This window comes from Mercenaria mercenaria, chromosome 3, assembly GCF_021730395.1.
Source record: "Mercenaria mercenaria strain notata chromosome 3, MADL_Memer_1, whole genome shotgun sequence".
Classification (NCBI taxonomy): domain Eukaryota; kingdom Metazoa; phylum Mollusca; class Bivalvia; order Venerida; family Veneridae; genus Mercenaria; species Mercenaria mercenaria.
In genome coordinates, this window is record NC_069363.1 from 42,054,556 (window position 1) to 42,075,205 (window position 20,650).

A 20,650-nucleotide genomic window follows, 5' to 3' on the forward strand; every position below is an offset into this window, starting at 1 on the left:
TTATAGGTCATATGGCGACGTTTCAACTTTTGATGATGTAGGAATACCCAAAATACCACTCCAGCAATAATTTAACGGTCGTACAACCACCGACTTTCCGCAAGTCAGCTTGGTGGCTTGCTCACATGTAGAATTCTATGCCCCAAGTGATGCTCGAACCCACATCGGTAAGGGACTTGTGTTAGAAGTCAACGGCATTACCCACTAGTCCATGGAGGCCCCCAATATAAATATTAGTATTTTGCGCCAACCGATCCCTCGGGATTCTGCAGATGTTGTTTCATGGAACAAACGTGTGTTATCGCTATTCTTGCATAAAACACAACTAAAGTGCTGGAAACATCGAAAACAACAAGACTCTTCAGTTGACATTAGCCGATTGAAGTCGGCTGTTTCAGAATGTTATGGACACATGTTTCATTTATGCATTTCCGGGGCCTACTTAAGTAAAAGTACATATTTTATACATGTCGAGCGGACATTTACAAGTGCAGCATTTCTTGGCATTGAATTACTTTAACATTAAATATTTGTAAAATAAGTATGATTCCCCTTTTCTTCGATGTAATTGGAATACAATGAAAACTTTAGCTTTACACGAAACAGGTGCCGTGCTTGGTTAATTCAGTCCCTTTTAAATGTAAACAGTATCGTGTATTAGGAATCGCTACCGATATTCTTCATAACTGTAAAAATGATATCGTTAGGCCTGGTTAGAAAAAATTTCTTTGCACCCCTCCCCGCCGCGGTCAATGTTTAATAAACCAAAAAAAAGGATTTTTCCAACATCGCAATAATCAACATAGATTGCATTTAAAAACTCAAACATGCTTTGTGAGATCTAAAATTAAATTGACAAATATAAAATATTTATCTTCTTTTCATTAAATGTTCAATAACTATGGGAAAAAATCCTTCAAACTTAAAGTTTGCTTCAGCTTCGTCATGTTTATGCTTTATTTTACACAATCATCATCAGTAGGCTGCATAGATGTGTAAAGTAGAAAGAAACATTGTCAACTTTCTCGACTCAAATTGATTTTAAAAACGAAATTGTATTTTTCTAAATGTTGTTTGTCTATCATTTTCAGGGATTAAATCGCGACGCGTAATAATACAGATATACGGAAAGTCGATGCAGTCGCGTATCAAGACAGGAAGCACCCATTGCAAGTTGAAAGTAAAGTAATCTAAGGTTGAAAAAAAAAATGGCATTTAGTGAAAAGGCAGATAAAAATTTTTTATGAGTCTCTGACCTTTCGGCTTTGTCTTAAACTGATTCGGTGTCCATTTTAGTTCTACGTTGGACCTGGTACAGCATATCCTAAACGTTCACCAACAGCACGAAAATCTCTTGTTTGTACATGTTTTTCCCCTATTTGTGCATGCCCGAAATCGACAAAAAACACAAAATTTTTATTCAAGAATATATCAACCTTTGATGGCCTTTGTCATTCAGTTATCAAAATTATATCCTTTTTCAGAGTAAAAGGATATATAATCATTAAAACAGACTGGAATAGAAAAAAAATATTTCTAAATAAGCAGAGTTTAATTTATAGATAGAAAAGAAAAATTATTGACTAATTATCAAAAACAATTTTCTTCATTGGCTCTTTTTCTCCTACAGGTCGAACTTGGTTTTCTCATGTAGAGTAACATGTGATGAATTAATGATGAACTTATAAAGTGATACACTAATATTGACATGAACTTATAATTAAAAAAAGTTTTTGGTAAGTCGTGTATATACATAAGAATGTTGTTGAATCTTCTGACCAGCTGCAACATTGAGGAGAAACTGCATCCGTGGCCAACTTTTACACTTATCTTATCGACTTGCTTATACGCTACCTGGAAATATTGAAAAAGAATAAGATTCTTCCGAATGAAACAGAGATAGAAGGTAGTGTAGCTTGGTCACCAGCGTGAAGCTGCATCAGCGCACAATTTTATGCATCTCTTGAACTGCTTGATCGTAAGATAGCGGAATATATTGTAAAACTATAAATTTGACTGAAACATTCATTGCGTGTAGTGTAGATCAGTGGAATGCTTTCGCTATTATCAAATACCGGATAAAAGTGTGTAACTTATAGTGGAATAAAACTGAGGTCATCGGTACTCGTGTGATGACTTATGTGACTGTATCTTCGAAGAACCCAGGTAAGACAAGACATAAAATAATTGATTTTGTTCCTGCACCACCGCTTTATTTAATCCCTAAATTGTAGTGATGGTGTATGCTCTAAGTATCCATTACAAATCCTGTAATGTCATTATTTCATTATGAAAATGCTATATACATGTCAAGGTGATTTCAGCAAAAATTGCAAAGAAAGTAAAGAGAAATAGCTCCACAAAGCAAGAAAAAACTGAGGACTATTTGAATCCGCCATTATGCGACTCCATTTTTTTCGCGCCATTTTTCCATTTAGTGTGTGTATGCTATAACTGCAAAATAAAGAATGGTATTTTGGAGGCAGAATACATCAGAAGTTTGACATTCACAGGATGACATATTTAGCCCTCACATCTTTCATGGCGTTTACATAATTATTACATGTATATTAATTATCATCTCTTGCAGCATGGTTAATCACTCTCCATTTTTTAAGAAAGCAAACAAAAAATGTGATATGATAAAATAAAGAAAAGTTAAATTTTATCGCAATTTTAAAAATGCAGTACTACTGGGCAGTATTGCAGCGTTTAAATGATAAATAAATACAGTAATGCATTTATCTGATAAACAAATGCATTTTTTACTTAATACATTGCCTGAGTGCATAAAATTTTGGTAAAAGAATAATGGATAATTATGTAATATTTGTTGCTATCTTTTTCAATGGGAATTTAAACAAAATTACGACGACTGAAACTAAAATAACCCTCCAACAATGAAACATGAAGTATTGAGTTTTCAAGTTATAAGAGGAAATAGAAGGTACACTTGTACAATGTAGAAATCATTTGTTTGTTAAACCACCGTATAGCATGAAGCAGGATTCAAAGAGGCCTGTTCGGTAATGGTTAGGCACCAGATAGTAAGATGATTTTATCGTCACAATTTAGAGGGTTCTTCAAAAAATGTAAAAAGGTTAAGGTGTCGGCAGCCTGTGTATTATTATTATGTTCAACATTACTAATACATAAATATCTGTAAAGTACAAATAGTGGTACACCATCGACCATTTACATAAAATGAAAATAACAGTCTCTTTGTGTTTGTATATTGCAATGTCTGGTTCTCCGCGTACCAGAGCGTTTGCAATTGCTCGCACAGAAAGCAAAATAAAAAGCCCTTGTGATTCAAAAACCATGGTCTGTTCTGATGTAATATTTAAACAGACTTAGCGTAATTCCTACGTAGACAGGTCAGAAAACGTATACTTCCATTGAGCCGCACCATAAGAAAATCAACATAGTGCATTGCGACCAGCATGGATCCAGGCCAGCCTGCGCATCCGCGCAGTCTGATCAGGATCCATGCTGTTCGCTAACGGTTCCTTTAATTGCAATAGACTTTGAAAGCGAACAACATGGATCCTGACCAATGCGCAGGCTGGTCTGTATCCATGCTGGTCACAAACGCAGTGTGTTGGTTTTCTCATGACGCGGCTCCATTACAGTCTATTCTGAATCTAGTTTTGTATGATATTTGCCTTTTATAAGTATGCGGAAAAGCCACTATATGAATCTTCCAACACACATCGTCATACATAAAAAGTAAAATCATGTTGAAATGACTGATGACTTTTTTTTACTACGCTATAGACTAAGTCTGCAAGTACATTTAAAACTCTTATTTAACGGTACTTGTTATGAAATAGTTTAAATTAATACTCAGTTTTATATCGTCTGCTGCCATTCAGTTTCAGAATGATAAGCCAGCTTACAGAAAACCTTCATGATACGAATCAATCATAATAATAAATGTAACATAATAGCTGTTCAATGTTTACACTGGTGAATAATAAATATTGATGTAAGCAACGTTTGGCATTCACAGGTGACTTACCTATTCAAATACTTGAGGCTTGAACTGATATTCCCATTTTCTTTACCCTAAATAATCGTCATAGCATCTGTCGATCATAACTCTCGAAATTCAAAGTAATCGAAAAAGCAGTTTTGCCTTGAACGGGCCATATAATTGTTATAGCATCAAGATAAACTATTATGTAACTGCAATGTGTAGGAAACCTTAACTGATTAATGAAAACTGTTTAACAGGTTAATTACGATTTGTTTTCACAACTTGCACTTATATGAGTTATTGATTACAAAAAAATGTATAATATTTTACCAATTTACCCATACCATGTTAGATTTAAGAAACTGCGGAACGTGTTAGAATTGCCTTTGTTGTGACTGTCTCAAAAACGTAGAAAATGAAAAAAAGATCGAACAAGACGTTAACATTGATTGATAGTAAACGATGGGTGCATTAGCTCATTTGTAACGTTGTGAAAACGTTAAGGTAATTGTTTACTTTTGAAAGATCCGAACAGTTTGACATATAAGACAGCGTTGATTCGTAAACATCTAACTCCCGAATAATTTCCTTAAATGTCAGATCAGGCAGGAAACCACTTCTCACCTAACAGGAGGCTCGCCAAACAGCCGCATTGTCACGGTTTCCAGTAGAGTTTGAACCTTTGACGTCCCCTAAATCTTCAACCTCTCGTCCGCGAGGCGAATGTATAAACCATTAGGCCATGCTGTACGATATGTGTACCTGCAAGAACGTTAGCAAGATAGATGCACGTCAAGTGATTTTTATTCTAGTTAAGTAGTATGGTTTGCTCTCCATGTTTGCATAAATATAAAAAAATAGAAACAAGTCTAGCGATGAAATATCATGGATCATCAAGAACAAAATGAATCTCCTTGAATGAAATGACATCTTAACGACTTTTTAATGAATTAGTAACTATTAATATGTACGACAATGCCATAATTGATCATAAAACTCTGAAAGTTAAAAAATGGCCACCGAATGCTAAAATACTCGTATTCTAGGGCATTTATTCAAAATTTTACAGGGAAACTGTTTATTTCATTGAATGTAATGTACTATTGTAAGTGTTACAAATTTGTCTTTATTGCCTTATGCTTCAGTATAATACTTTAATGTCCCGTCGTTTTAAAAACGCGTCAGCATGTAATTAGTTCTGTTGAAACCGGTAATTTCATTAATGTGTGTGTTCATTACTTTACTAATTTCTCAGTTATAATTAATAAGATGTTAGCTATGCATCAGTATGCGAAATATATTTTCAGAAAAATGAATAACTTTATAATGCTGTAATTAGGATCCTTTTTTTTTGTATCTGCCAATTAATTGGTCGTTAACATATTACAAAGATTAACTGCAATGTAGAGGCAGATACGGTTTCTGAGATAAATAATAAGGACTGTCTACATGTGCTATTTCAAAGAGTTTAAAAGTGCTGCTTTTTTTCTCTTTCAGCTTATCTGGCCACTAAAAAAAATCTGTGTCCATCATTTTTAATTAATGATATTTGGCCATCCTTGTTAACCAAAGATGTTACAATTATCGGTTTCAAGTCAAACATAACAACTGTATCGGGAAGCGTACAAACCACTTGCGTTATAAAGTATGCATTATGAGAGCTTTTCGGAAAGTGAAGTAGAATCTTGAATTATATCGCATATGTAATACATAAATGTTTTATAACAATTAATAGAAAAAACCTTATCTGCTTATAAACACAAATGCCATAAACGAAAATATATTGCTTTTGATAAATGCTTATCATACAAAATGGTAGGAACACATTTATCATTCTATATGATAAATGACAAATTCATTTCATTTTTGGGCTTTTGTGAAAGAAATCAGTCGTTTATGAAGCTTTGAGCGAAAATCAATTCCGTTTAGTTTATTTAACTGTTTTACCATCATTCACACATACGTATTATATGCTATATAACCTAATTAATAGCTATGTTCCATTTCCATTATTTGCTCAAAAATGGGCAATTAGTGACATAGAATTTTAAAACTGAATGTACAGTTAATCTATATTTGGTGAAACATATCTAGTTTTACTCTGGCATTAATTTATTATCTCTTGAACTTACAGCCTAGTCAACCTCAGCAAGTGATTACCAACACATATCAAGTATAAAAAATAATCTGGTCTGAAGAAATCCGGAATATAAAAAGGTAAAGTTTTTTTGTTTAAAGTGGGTAGTCGACGAAAGTCCCCACCTGGATTATATCCAGCCGATCCTACGGCAGGAATCATATTTTCCTCCCCAGCATATAGTCTATGCCGATACTGCTGGAAACAGTGTCAATTTAAGTAAATCACCTAGCACTGAACACCAGTCGGGATATCAGCCGCGACCGGGAATCAAATCCGGACCGCTGGCGTTGTAGTACAACCTGCTAACCACTACGCCACTGACTCCCTAAAGTATATTAAGTTTCTTTTGAAATTAATTTGCTCATTATTTGAGAAAAATAACTAAATTAACTCGACAAAACAACCCCTTATCACTCCAAATGTTTGAATAAGAAGGAATTTCAAAAACGTAGAATTTGTATCAGAAAAAAAGTAGCACAGAGTTAAACTAGGACCATGTTCCGTTTTCGAATTTAGAGGGAAACCCGAGTAAAACTGATAAGCAGAGGACTACAGAAAACCATATGATAAACTTCATTTCGTGATGTGATTCCAAGCATTTCTTATCATGGTAATATGTTTACCGGAACGTAATTAAGAAAGACATAGACGTTAATTTTGATAACTGTACTTTCATCTGTTTATCTAATCTGGGCATTCGGAGGTGAAGTTATCTAACCTGTCAATCTAGCGGGAATACATCTTGACACATTTAAGTTATTAATAAGCGTATATCTTTGAAGAGGCAGCTTCCATTTCATATATATGATCGTCGCATATTACAAAGGCATATACAAAAGTAATAATAGAGGAAGATCCTTTAGAAGCATAGAAAGCAACCAAGGTAAATACTAGCAGACTCGATTCGATTGAGTCTGTTCATGAGAGGTTATTAATTTTGTTTTGGTAGTCATTTATGCAGTCTCTCCTAGCCTTTTTCATTATCTTATCTTGCGAAATCAGTAGATAAAAAGGAAAAACCAGAATGTACCTAACAGTTCTACAAGTAAAACTTTTCAACCTAAATAAATTCCGAAGCATGGAAACAAACATCTGAATGTGACATGTTGTTTTTACTTATTGGTACACTGTACTTAATGGGTGTAACTCAATAAATTTTAAGAAAATAAAGAAAATAAAAATGTGGAAAACCACAGGTCGCCCAACACGACATAAACGAAAATGTTGCAGGGTCGGTTTGATTGAGCCTGTTCATAGACGGAAATGGAAGTGAAAGGTATCCTCCACGCCCTCTAGCCCCGGTTTGAGCAGAACTCAACATTTACACATGTAATAAGTACCAGAATATAATTTAGAGACGTGTCGCAGTAACATATTACATTTAATGGGTCAATACACAGATATGAACGGGAACCAATTAGAAATTGGATACAAGAAGTATAAACTTAAATATCAAAATGAATGTTATTTTGAGTGATGTATATAGTTACATGTATTAAATCTGTAAAAATCTGTGCAACCGGGTCATAATTACATGAAATGTCAGAGCTAATTTCGCAATGTATTCGGTGACTTTTAGAAAGAGATTTAACTACTGCGTTTATGCTCGATTTATTCAGGTACAATTTATCTGAAGACATTTAAAGGTATCAGTCAGGTTCGAATGTTTCGGTGCAATCCAAGAAATACCTACTTTTTCTCATCTGATAGCTTGACTTCATTGAAAATGTACTTGACATGTTGATAATACATTATTTCCTTAATACCAAAATGCTAATGTCGTTGCTGTTGATCAGATGACATTTGATCTTAATCTTTGTTATTAAGATACTAGAGAAAAATCTTTGAATATCATAAAGGAAAAAAGCAGATATGTTTGTTATGGTAATTAGAGATGCTGCGTTGATACAGATAGCAAAGTAGATGTTATTACTGAAAGTATCAATCTTGTCTAAGCAGCCAGGAAGTTCACTCACTAGAGAAATGGAAACAGTATTCTGCATATTTGTACAACTGTCACACTTCCGTCGAAGATCGTAAATCATTATTGATATTCCAGTGGAGTTCTAATTAACATAATTCTCCTTAAATGTTGAACATATTTGGTCAATACATAGCCTGAACACAATTAACAATTTACATGTAACAAACAACTATTCGACTACAACATTCCTTCTTTTTGACTAATCCTTATTCAAAACTTTCAATAAATTAAATTTATACCCAGTCGAAGCATAGGCTTGAGCTCCTTCATGGTATACTGGCTACAGAAAGGATTCTTATTATATAGAGATGAAATAATTCCTGCAGTGTTTATATGAATATTCTGTTTTATTATTCGCTCCGAAGGTTGGACCTACCGTCTGCCTGTCCGTCCGACCAATAACTGAAAACACTTCGGTGCTTTATACCTTAAGCTTGTAGGCAGGCTGATCATAACCGAAAGAATAACTCTATTGATAAGGAGATGGTTGCCCAAAGGTCAAGGCCGATGTGACCTTGAGCTGAAAATCGGTTTCCGATCAATACCTAAAGAACACTTCGACCTTCAATTGTGAAAATTAGTATGATGACTGCATGATTATCAGTAGTCAGTAGATGTCCAGATCGTTTTGGTGGCCAGTAGGTCAAAAATAAAGGTTTCGTGGACCTTGAGCTGAAAATTGGTTTCCTATCGCTTGGCCTCAGTCGTCAAATTTCATAGGATGGTTACCCGTAGTATGTGGATGATCCCTGTGGGGGTTTGTGGGTGAGCTTTCTAGAAGAAATCAAATCACTTATAGCTCACATGAAATCTATTAATCAGCTTTCTAGTTACATAACAAAGAAAAAGGAAGTGACGTCCCGGACTTCACGCAATAAATCACATCAAAATAACGTCACAATTTACGTTACAGTTATGTTCGTTATTTCCGACAATTCCTGTTATTTTTTGGAAACATAGGTCAAAGGTCAGGGTAACTGTGACTTTGAGACTGAAAACGGTTTCCGTTTAATAACTAAAGAACGGTTTGTCCTACATTCGTCAAACCCCATGAGATAATTGCCTGTGGTCATTTAAGCACCCCTATTGTTTGGGGATCAGCAGGTCAAAGGGCAAGATCATAGTGATCTCGAGTCTGAAAATGGGAATGGCCATCATATGGTGCATTTGTGTTTTACAAACAGCTCCTCTGGATAATATGTTATTACAATCATTTTCGTACAATTAACTTAAATCCGATTTTAACTTGATGATACGCTGTAATGAGAGATCTTAACAAAGTGCTTCAAGGTCACTTAATTTTATTCATCATAATTATCATAAATCTGAAATTAATTAGAGTTTTGGTATGCGATGCATATCTCTATTTTTGGAGATTTTTTTCTTCTTTCATCTTTTTGTTTCTGCGGTGAAACTGCGTTGGGTACTTTTATTTTGGATGCAAATGTATATGCAAACATCTACACTGCTATGACGTTTCCATGCCTATGCCGTGTAGTTGAAAGCATGAAATACTATTAACTCTTGTCATTTTCAGTAATTGATTTGAGGCAGTAATTTCAACTACATATCCACGTTTATCTATTTGATTAGATATCATAGCACTGAGGCCGCTGTAACAGTTTGTAAAAGAAACACTTCGATCACTTTGAAAAATTTGGTGTATCCTTAATCGTTAACATAATTACCACATTATGAATTAAACTACATTCTAAAGAGGTCATTTTACTGACTTGCTTGGCAACTGAACGGAAACTATATAAATTACATACTATACCTCATATTATACATACTATCTCTTTCGAATTGCAAAGTAAGTTAAAAATTTAAAAGAGTAGAAGAAACGGACATTTATCGCCAGGCCTATCACAACATTTACACAAGCTGATTTTCCTTTCTCTTAGATGTTAAGCCAAGTTAAACGTTGAAGTATAGAGGCAAAATTGTTTTCACAACGTTTGCCAAGTTAAGGATGGAGTGATTCTACATGAAATTGATTTTTTTCAGTAATACTTCTGTTAAACAAGAGGAGACTACCTAATGAAAATGTTACAAAAACATCTGTGGTCATATTTTATTTTTTTTTCACGCGTCAAAATTTGCTCAATATTTTTTTACAAAAGACTGAGTGTGTTTTTGACGTAATCTTATATCTACTGACTTCCCTTCCAATTTGATATGATTTACTAATAAACGTTATTTATTGTAATAGGAAAAGATTAATTAAAGACATACTATCAATTGTAATGAACAGAAAGTTGTAATAAGACGTGTATCACAATGTTGATATAAATTATTTATTTAAATAAAATTACAGAGACAAAAGACTGCAGAGTATAAACGTCCAAACATTTGAGAAAAACTGCATCAAAGCATAACCTTTATGACTCTCTTGAACTGCCTGATGTTAGCTACCGAGAAATATTGTAAAACAATAAATTCAGACTGAGGTATATACAGAAAGTAGTGTAGACTGTGGAATGCATTCACGATGAAAGAACTGAAAGAAATTTCAGATAGTGTACCATATTCGAAAGATGATAAAACTATATTGTGGCTAGCTAGCGCTATCAGTAAACTCTGGTTGCCATTTTTGTTTACTTATACCAAGGTAAGACAGACATACATTTCGTTTTCTTTTCTTTCAGCTAGCCTTCCTTTTTGGGACTATAGATAATATAATACTAAATGCTAGCACATAAAATAACTAAATTGCAATGCACATTACATGCAATTACCGTCACTCTTACGCACAGTTTGAAAATATGGCCAAAGAAACTGATGCTATGAAGATATTTTACATTAGGCTATATTTCTTTTTTCACAGTTACGAAAATATACAGATATATCTCAAAATTTTATTTTTGTAAATTATATTTTGTGTCATTTGTTAGCTGACCGCTTCAGAGGGGCAGGTATACGTTTTCAATAAGTAAATGAGCCAGGCGAAACTTCAAGTAACGGCTTAGTCTGAAACGGATTGGTGCCTTCATGTTTAGATTACTGATGATTACTAGAAAAGTAATGAATTGTGCAGCACATCTCCACTCAATGTTTTGATAAAACATTATTCAGGTAATGACCAGTACAAATCATGTATCAAGACATAAAATTGTGCATCGTTGCTTCTTTGACGCTATAAACTAAGGCCAGTGTTTCCACAATACTATTCTGATTCCTAATGTTTTGACAGTACTAAGAAGTTTGACATTGTGATGATAGTGTACTATCAACAAATCATTTTATTTGCAATCGCCGATAAGCGATGTTCTTTCTCGCGTATATATTCGTACGTAATAGTGTACATGAAAAATGACAGTCGGTCAGGGTCTATAGTGAACTATAGTCTGTCCCACCTAATTTTGGACCTCAACTTTGGGCTGATATGAAGAAATGAAACGGAATCAAAGAACATAAAACACGTGAATAAAAAAAAAGTCACCCTCGAGAATTTCAAGGATTTTTGAAACAATCGTCTGGTTTTCCCGTGCGACTAAATTTCAGTTTCTCTATGGGAATTCGCTGTTGTTTATTTCTTGTCGCCATTGCCAAATATTCTCTATTTTGGAGGTTTTCGGGAAATTTTACGTGTTATTCCGTGGGGACGTTTCACACTTATTTTTTACACTTAGCTATTTTTCCTCCCGTGAGAAACAAAATGGGTTTGAAACAGAATTTACAATTTAGTAAACAAATGAAATTTTGAAAAATGTAAAAATGAAAAATAGAAAAAGAACTTACTTTGCACGAAAGAATCCGGCCATTAAGTAATGTAGCTCTAGATCTATTCAGTTATAAATTCCTTTAATCATTACTCCATTTATCCATAAATCCTTCCAAACGATGTCCAGTTAAATGCACAGTTTTCAAAGTCAGAAGTTTTACACTGGAAATCCATCATCCGAAAATTGATCCAGTCAATCTGCGGCAGTCTTTCGAAGAATTTCAGGCAAATAACTGAACTATGCATTTGAAACAATATCTTTAATCACAGTATTTTCCAAATGCATAATCCGGGAAGAACCTGTATGATACAAAGACGTCAGCTGCTTCAGCCTCATTAGAAAATAGCCTTCTACACATTTAAGCAGCTCACCATGACACAATAACTTTTAAACACTAAATTCCAATTATGTCATACAATATATGACGTCATTAAATATCTCGAGCGATCAATTGCATAGGCGGCAATGTCGGCTCTCTTACGCATAGCTACTCCAACACTAACTAATTAAGTATATATTGAAGCTAACTGAGACCCAAATTTAAAGAGGATAAAGCAAATTAGCCGTGTAGACTGTGCCAGTCTGGCTACATGGATAAAATTTAAATCAAAGGCGGGAATGATTCAGATTGCTTTAAGTTTAAGCCCAGACCTAAATCTTAGAAAAAATAGTTAATTTGTTTCCTTTAACATATCGATATGTACAGCTACTTTAAAAGAAAACGAGTAAAAAGGGATTTTTCTATCACCGACAAAAACAAATAACCTTGACGTTACCGGTTACGGAAGGTGCGCAGACCAGGATCCAGGGCCGGTTGAGGGGGCCCGTGCCCCCTCCAATTTGCTGAGAAGTGACCTATAGGCCTACTCATATTACTCATCAAAGATGCACCCTACTATTTTGGTAAAGGAATACTTTTTTCTCAAAATATGCACCCAGAAACGCACCAGAGGCCACCATTTTATACCTGTATTTCAAAATTTTCAATGGGAGAGCCCCCTGACCCCCCCCCCCCCCCCCCCCCACCCACTAACACATCAAGAGAGGTTAAGTAGTAACCCCTCCATTATTAGATCTATATTAGACCAAAAACTGCACCGGAAGCAACCATTTTATGCCTGTATTTCAAAGATAAATGCACCAGAGGACACCATTTCATACCCCTGATCCATGTTGTTCGCTAACGGTTTCTAATTGCAGTAGGCAGTTGACCAGCTTGCGCGGATGCTGATCGCAAATGTTGGATTTCTCATGGCGCGGCTCATATTTTTATTTTGTCTATAGGTCTACCATGCCTACCAATAGCACAAAAATGTTTAACATGCCACTTTGGATTTCACTGAACGGCCGAGTATGAGAAATAAAGACGCAAGGATGGAATTGAAAAACTGGTATTATGTTATTATAAAGAATAAAGGCAATTATTAATTTGTTTCACGTAGTCCCTTATATAGGCGGTTGTCTCAAATTGAAATATGTATATTTCAAATCATTAATTGCATTGAGGAATAATGTTTTACCTTGATCGAACGGTCATAAAAACACGGGTGGTAAACGCGCAATCCAATTCCCACTGGGAATACGCTAAAAATTGGTTGCGCGATATCCGGTGCTGGTGTTGCGCATCAATATATACAAAATCGAGGTAGGTGGGTTTTCGTTTTTGTAAATAATGACACATTTACGTGTGTTTAGAAAAAAAGCAAAATGCTATTCGACACAAAAATGAATAAAGATCATATGTGTGAAATACCAACTTATTAACTTAGGAGTCAGCTCTGTTATAATATCACGAAAACTCTGCTGGCTCGAAGGGTCAAAAAACATGAAATCATGAAAACAGCAAATTTTCTATATCTTGTGCCTTCTTGATAGAAATGTGACGCTTCTAATGATCAGACATGTGTAAAACAGTCATGAATATTACATACACTTGAATGAAATGTTGCTTTTTGGGGAAAGATTGGCAAAACATAATCGGGAATGGGGTTGCGCCCCGGGAATGTAGTTGCGCGTATACATTACATACATTATGATGTACATGAGCAACTCCATTCCCGATGTGCAACCCCATTCCCTATGATTCTTTGTCAATTATGTCCCTGTAAGCAGGGACTGAAGCAAAAAATACTGATATTCGTTACTTTATAACAGTTGAGTTATCATAAAAAGCATCAGATGCCCTCAGATTAGGCACATGAGGTCATAAACTTCCATTTTTTGTTGATTTCATACTTTTTTCACGCTTCGTGTCGCCTGAGTTTTTGTGATAATAGAACCGAATCATAAATTACAAACCAGATATTTTACACATATAATGTATTATCATATTTGTGTCGACTTGCATTTTGCTTTTTTCGAGAAAATTTATTCTTGTCTCATACTAAGCAATGTCATAACTTCACATGCCTCAATTTCGTCTTTTTGTACGCGCAACACCAGCACCGAATGTTGCGCAACCCATTTTAAGCGTATTCCCAGCGGGAATTGGATTGCGCGTTTACCACCCGTGAAAAAATAGTGAGCACCAGTCAGTACACAAACATGTATTCATGCTATTTAAAAGCAACCTTTTAACAGACGGTTATTATCCGAATCTTTGATACGAAACCAATAATGAAAATTAGTTAAATGGGTTGCGCGCATCTCCGCTGTCCCCACCTCTATTACGATATCTACGGCTGAAAAAAATGATACGCACTTGACTTGAGACATGTATTTATCATGTTTATTTTACGTCGATGCTAACGAGTAAGTACAAACACATTTTCAGAAAAAAGAGCTGAAAACCTGAAACGGAAATAACTTTAACTCGAAGTAAAATGTTAATTCAGGGTCTTCCATACAAGAAAATACTACAAGTTTTGGACAGAGTTTGTTTTAATTTTCCATGTCTGTTATTCAACAATAAATGACGTCGCTAACTGTGAGCAAACCCCCAAATGACGTTTGTATGGACGCCGCCATCTTGAAATGGACGTCGCGTCATTTTACAATGCAAGTCTATGGGGAAAAACATAAAATCTTGACTTTTAACTTCATTTTACATTTTTTCAAAAAAATGAAAAAGGTGCCTAGAGATATTAACCGTCTGGTATTAACGATGTCATTTTTGATAATTTTATATATAGTATGAATAAATTATCGGAGGTCCAAAATTAGGTGGGACAGACTATAGTTCTTGTTGCAGCAAGCATCTTGAGAAATATACAGACTATGCAGTATTATTATTATTATCATTATTCTCTTATAGTCTGCATATCAGAAATTTCCTTTTAGATGACATATTTTGTAAAGTAGACACAATTGTTTTAAAATATCATATTTATCAGAGACCTTGTCAACTGCAAATAAAAGTGATATCGACGAAAGACAAGAAATTAATTCCAGCAAAATCATCTAAGGCGAATAATATTATATATTTATCTGAAAAACGACCATGCTTTCTTTACCTAATTGCATTTTTCGGTGCCTAAACGGTAATTTTATTAGACAAATGTATTGTAAGTTACTTTAAACGTTGATCAAGTCTAGGCATTGAGTATATTTTGAAACCGCGCATCCAACTCTTTTTCCATTATGTTTATCAATATTTAATTGTACATAAGGAGCATCCCGCGCAAGATTATATAGTAATTGCATTGGAATATACACGCAACACGATACGTAAATAGTAACTTTCCCACTATTTTCACATAAAAAAGAATCAATGTTATATGTTTTCTTTCTAACAGAAAGTATGAAATACAGACTAGAAAAGCGTTTGAATGATATATTTTGTATATTGTCCTATATCAATCAGATTTTAAATAAGTTAAAGGCAAGAATGTCTCTTCCCTTCAGCACATGTACTCCACCATCTACAGAAACAATTCAATTCAATTCAAATTTATTCAGGCATAAGATCATAAGACATTATATATAACTTGTACAGTAAAATACATGTATACAATAATCAATATATTGAAAATGGTTTGATTAAAATTTTATAAAAGTCTTAGAATAATCAAGCTGATTAATCCATGAAAGATTTAGTCAAGTATATTTTATAGTTTATGACATAGAAAAGTAATATGATCTTAACGCCTGGGATAACCCATTAAAGTAAAACAAATCACTTATTTCCAATAGGGTCGGAACAATATGTGTTTTGAACTACTTTAAAGCCATGTTCAACTGTTTACTATTTGCTGACATTCGATTTGCTAAGCCATGAATGTTTACAGAAAGCCCGAATGTCCTATAATGTAAAGTTCTTTCTGTTGCACGTTTACTCGGGTAAATTATACACAGCGCAAGCTATGTTTCGAATTCACTGAGGAACTACTTATTCAAGTTCTCGAGGCTTTTAAGTGATATATTCCTTGTACTTATGTTTTATAATCATCACGGCATCTGTCGATCATAACTCGAGAAATTCAAAGTAGTCTGAAAATGCAGTTTCATATTATTGTTATAATTATCACATCCAGATCAGCCATCATGCAACTGAAATATGTATGAAACCTATAGTATACCTATAACCTCAACTAAAATTTAGGTTTTTCATAGCTTGCCTCAGAGCTTTGTTGCATTTCTGTACATCCTTGGATAACAATAATATAAATCTCTTAATACAAAAAAACCAATGTACTACCACATAGAAATAGAGTAAATATTATACCTAATTACAAAACTCCGACAAAATAGATAATTAATAAGGTATAAATTGCATTAATGAGGTAACATCTAATAACCGTGTTTTACATATCATTATCTTTTATTAAATTACTAAATTTATACATATATGCGTTTACACAATGTCAACACATGTATCTTTGCGGTGTTCTCTCTACACTAGTTAAAAACAATTATTCACGATGTCTTTTTTTTTTCATTCTTTCTTTTTTTTTTTTTTTTTTTTTTTTTTTTTTTTTTTTTTGATAATGTAGAAAAACTCTGAACATGTGAATATCGTTTGGTAAAACAATATTGTTAAATAAAAGATAGATATAGAATTAAAGAATCAAAATTTAAAACATTCGAAAAGGTAACTTAAGTACCGGAGCTAACTTTGACTGATCATAGGATGTAAACAAAGAGTGAAAGCATCTTGATCATGTAGGTACTTGACAGAAAGTGTAAGAAATATGTGTTCTTCGATTGTAAAATATCCAACCAAAACGATGCATTAACTTACCTCACTTATCTAATATAACCACTAAATCAAAAATGACTGCTAGATTTTGTGAATTTCGTCTATTACCAAATTTTGGAATCGGGCGAAAACAATACGTAGGTAAGTGATTTCCCTATGCAATGTTAAATAGATGAGAAGTTTTCAAAATTTTGTTCTAGAGTTAGTACCATTCGAGAGTGCGTACGAACAAGCTATTTTCTACGCGATATTTTTCTGTCGTACTTGCACTGATTAAATCACTATTTATAATATAGTATTTCTATATATGTGTATAGTTTTACGACACATTAATATGATTCTGAGTGTATATGCTTTTAAAACTAATATTAAAGCGACGTATTATCGTGACAAATTTGTGAAATCTGCAACATAGTTTAGAAAAATGATGATATGGTCAAACATTGAATATACAGTTCCGAGCAAGTGGCAAATTACAACCCGTTTTAAGCAATACAGTTTGTCACTACATTATTATATTTTAATCTGGCTATATTATGACCTTTTTTTACTGGAAATAAGGCAAGTTTATGGCATTACGACTTAACAATTGCACATTGTTATAACGCCGTCGTAAAGTCAGAAAATATCAAACATCAAGCATCATTTCTGTATATAACCTACCTTTTTAACATTTGCGCCTTTGCTATGGTTTCATCATATGATTTATAGCATAAAAAATTCTTATGAAAATACATTGAAAAAGTCAAGCACGTAACATCGCGAAGAGACAATGAAACTGAATCTATCTGCTTTAATATTGAATCATTATTTATATCTTATATTTATATCATTTTAAATGCGGGGGTTAAAAAGTGTTCATATTTACGTCATACTTTTTCTCATGTTGTAAATAATGAAGTGCAAATATAGCCACATTCTATAGAAAAGTATTGTGCATCTTTGATAATATTTTAGATATAAGTGAAAACACATAAATATTTATTTCACTATCTTGTCTACATTGAATATTTCTGCTAAAATTCAATCAACATTTAAGACAGACACGTCTTCAAAACGGGAGTTTCATGTAAGAAATCGAGAGACTTATACATAGAGAATAATAGGTTAGTGCCGTAGATGAGAAAGTTTATCTGGCGAGGTGGAGGAGGTTATCGGGTGAGCCGAAGGCGAACCTGATAACGTCCGGAGCCGAGCCAGATAAACTTTCTCCATCTTAGGCACTAACCTATTATTCTATTTATCTTGTCATTACTTCATTTTCCGATATTTGGCAATTTATTTTACAAAATTAAGTGTGCGACAACCGCTTTAATGACGTCATATTCGTAATGACGTCACTTATATAATGACGTGATTACCGGCAAAATCGCAATAACTTCTTCGTTTTTAAATAAAAACTCATTATTTGACCACTCATTTTCTTAGTTCGGACATTTCCAACACAATGATGATGGTTTCGTTGCAAAATTTCTTATGACAACAATATCGATCATAAGGTCACATGATCAACTGACCGTATATCACTGGTCACATGATCAACTGACGGTATATCAAGAAAGATATACGGCACCCTGATATCGGGTCGAAAATACTGCAAGTGACAGGATAAGTAAGAGTACACTGTAACATCAATGTCTTATTTTATAGTAATATTAATAGTAAAAACATCAAAATTGTTTTCTTGAAAATAATGGCGTAAATCTCACATAATTCAATGTGGAACATTTGCGCCGCTAATTATACAAATGTATATACAGTCATTCGATTGTAATGAAGAGAATATAGAAAGAAATAGCTTTAAAGTTGTACATCTCAATTTTACAAAATATGGAAAGTACGTTCATTTCCTAGTATTTGTTAGCATGAAAAATAAAAAAAAATGTAGTTCAATGCGGTAGTTGGCGTGTTAGGATGTGATTATAAAATAACAGACATTGATCATTGAAGAAGTACATGAAATATTACGGCCTCCCATAAACATCAAACACACGCTTTAGCTTTACCCTGCAATATAAAAGTTTAACTTGTTTTTTTTTCACGTATTGGCATCTGTGCGATGCACTTTTAGTGAAAGGAAAAACACACGCGGATGAAGCTGCATTAGCGCTCTACTTAAAGTTACGACTGTCTCGAATTGCTTTTGCATTTTATTGGTAGCACGCTATTGAGGTATATTGTATGATAAAATATGTGCAGAGACTGTCAAAATCAAGTTAAATGCTTTCATTATAATCAATGTACTTTCAATGCGAAAAAATAGATTGAACACAACAACAAATGCTATACACACCGATATGTGAAAAATTATCATGAATTTCAGAACAATTGAGACAAATTTTAAATAATCAAATACGAATAATACATTTACAATTTTCTAACAGTACAGTTAATATTACACAAGTATCTAAAGATCTAGAAAAATATATTCTTAAAATGTGGTATATGTTTACAATATATTTGATCAATAAAGTGTCTAAAGGACATTGGACATTTTTGTATTAGATTGCCTATCCAATAAGTGAAAGCTGAGCTAGGGCAAGACTTTTGAAAGAGCGTAAGAAAGATAGTAAAAGATCATTTCTGGATGTATTCTAGTAATTTGTACAAGTTTGTGAATAAAAACTTGACTTTATTGACATTTCTCCCTCCCATTTCTATTAAAATGAACAATAATCATTTTTCCGTTTTAAACATCCTCCCCAACCCCCATAATTATTATATACGTGTGTTGCAAAAAAAAATGGTGCTTAGTCACAGGAGGGAAAGTGTTCAAAATTGAAAAAAAAGAACTACCTACAGGGTGTGAGTACATTTTTGTTACATACAATATTTTTGACAATTATTTCATGCGTTTCCTAAACCTTACATATCGATAGTTTTTATTATTTTTTGTAAATATTTCAAACAGAAAACACTATAGTATATATATATCGAACAAAATGTCAAAATACCCCGACGTCACAATCACTAACACCGACACCCACATAAGTAATCCCGACATCATGGAACTAACCCCGACGTCGCCAACATTTATCCCAACCCCGATGCAAGTGGCAGAACTATCTAATCTTCTTCTTTTTCTGTATAATTTGTAAATGCAAGAGTTGCATAATATTGAAGTTACATCCACATTTATGTCGATGCTAGCTAGATAGGTTCTGTGCCATTGATAGACTGGGCCACTCAGTGTTCTCCTACCATTATATGTTGTTTTATTCTTTTTTGTATCGGAGTAATACAAAGCACATTTACCATTATAAAGGTGCATGTATATAGTATATAACTCTCACTATAATACCCGGTCAGTATTGTACATGTGTACTGCATGTGTCAATACAGTATGACAATAGATGTATAGATAACAAACAATAGGTTATAATCAATGCATCAGTTGTCATGGACACTCGGGTGAAAAGAACTAAAGTGCAGCTGTGTGACCAAAAGTTTTGTTCCACTTCTATTTTTTGCTTTTCAGTTATTCTAAAAATGTTAATAAAACTGATAATCTGCATTGTAAAAGTTTATTTATTGTTTTAAAACATTTTATAATAGACATAGATACCTTAAATGCATATGCTTATTTCACTGAAAATACACGTTGCACATTTTATAGAAACTATTACCCTTAGCCGCAAAATGCTAGAATTTCAACAAGACAAATATAAAATAAAAAAAATGTAAC

The 20,650-nt window shown here is 33.6% G+C and overlaps 1 protein-coding gene across 1 annotated transcript in view; it reads left to right on the top strand.

Moving 5' to 3' along the window:
- Nucleotides 1-1,901: 1,901 nt before the first annotated feature.
- Nucleotides 1,902-20,650, top strand: part of LOC123524978 (prostaglandin E2 receptor EP4 subtype-like) — a 75,915-nt gene continuing 57,166 nt past the window's right edge. Inside the window, exon 1 of the mRNA XM_045303634.2 lies at nt 1,902-2,166. The gene's annotated coding sequence lies outside the window, so the exon portion shown is untranslated. The remainder of the gene's footprint in view (nt 2,167-20,650) is intronic.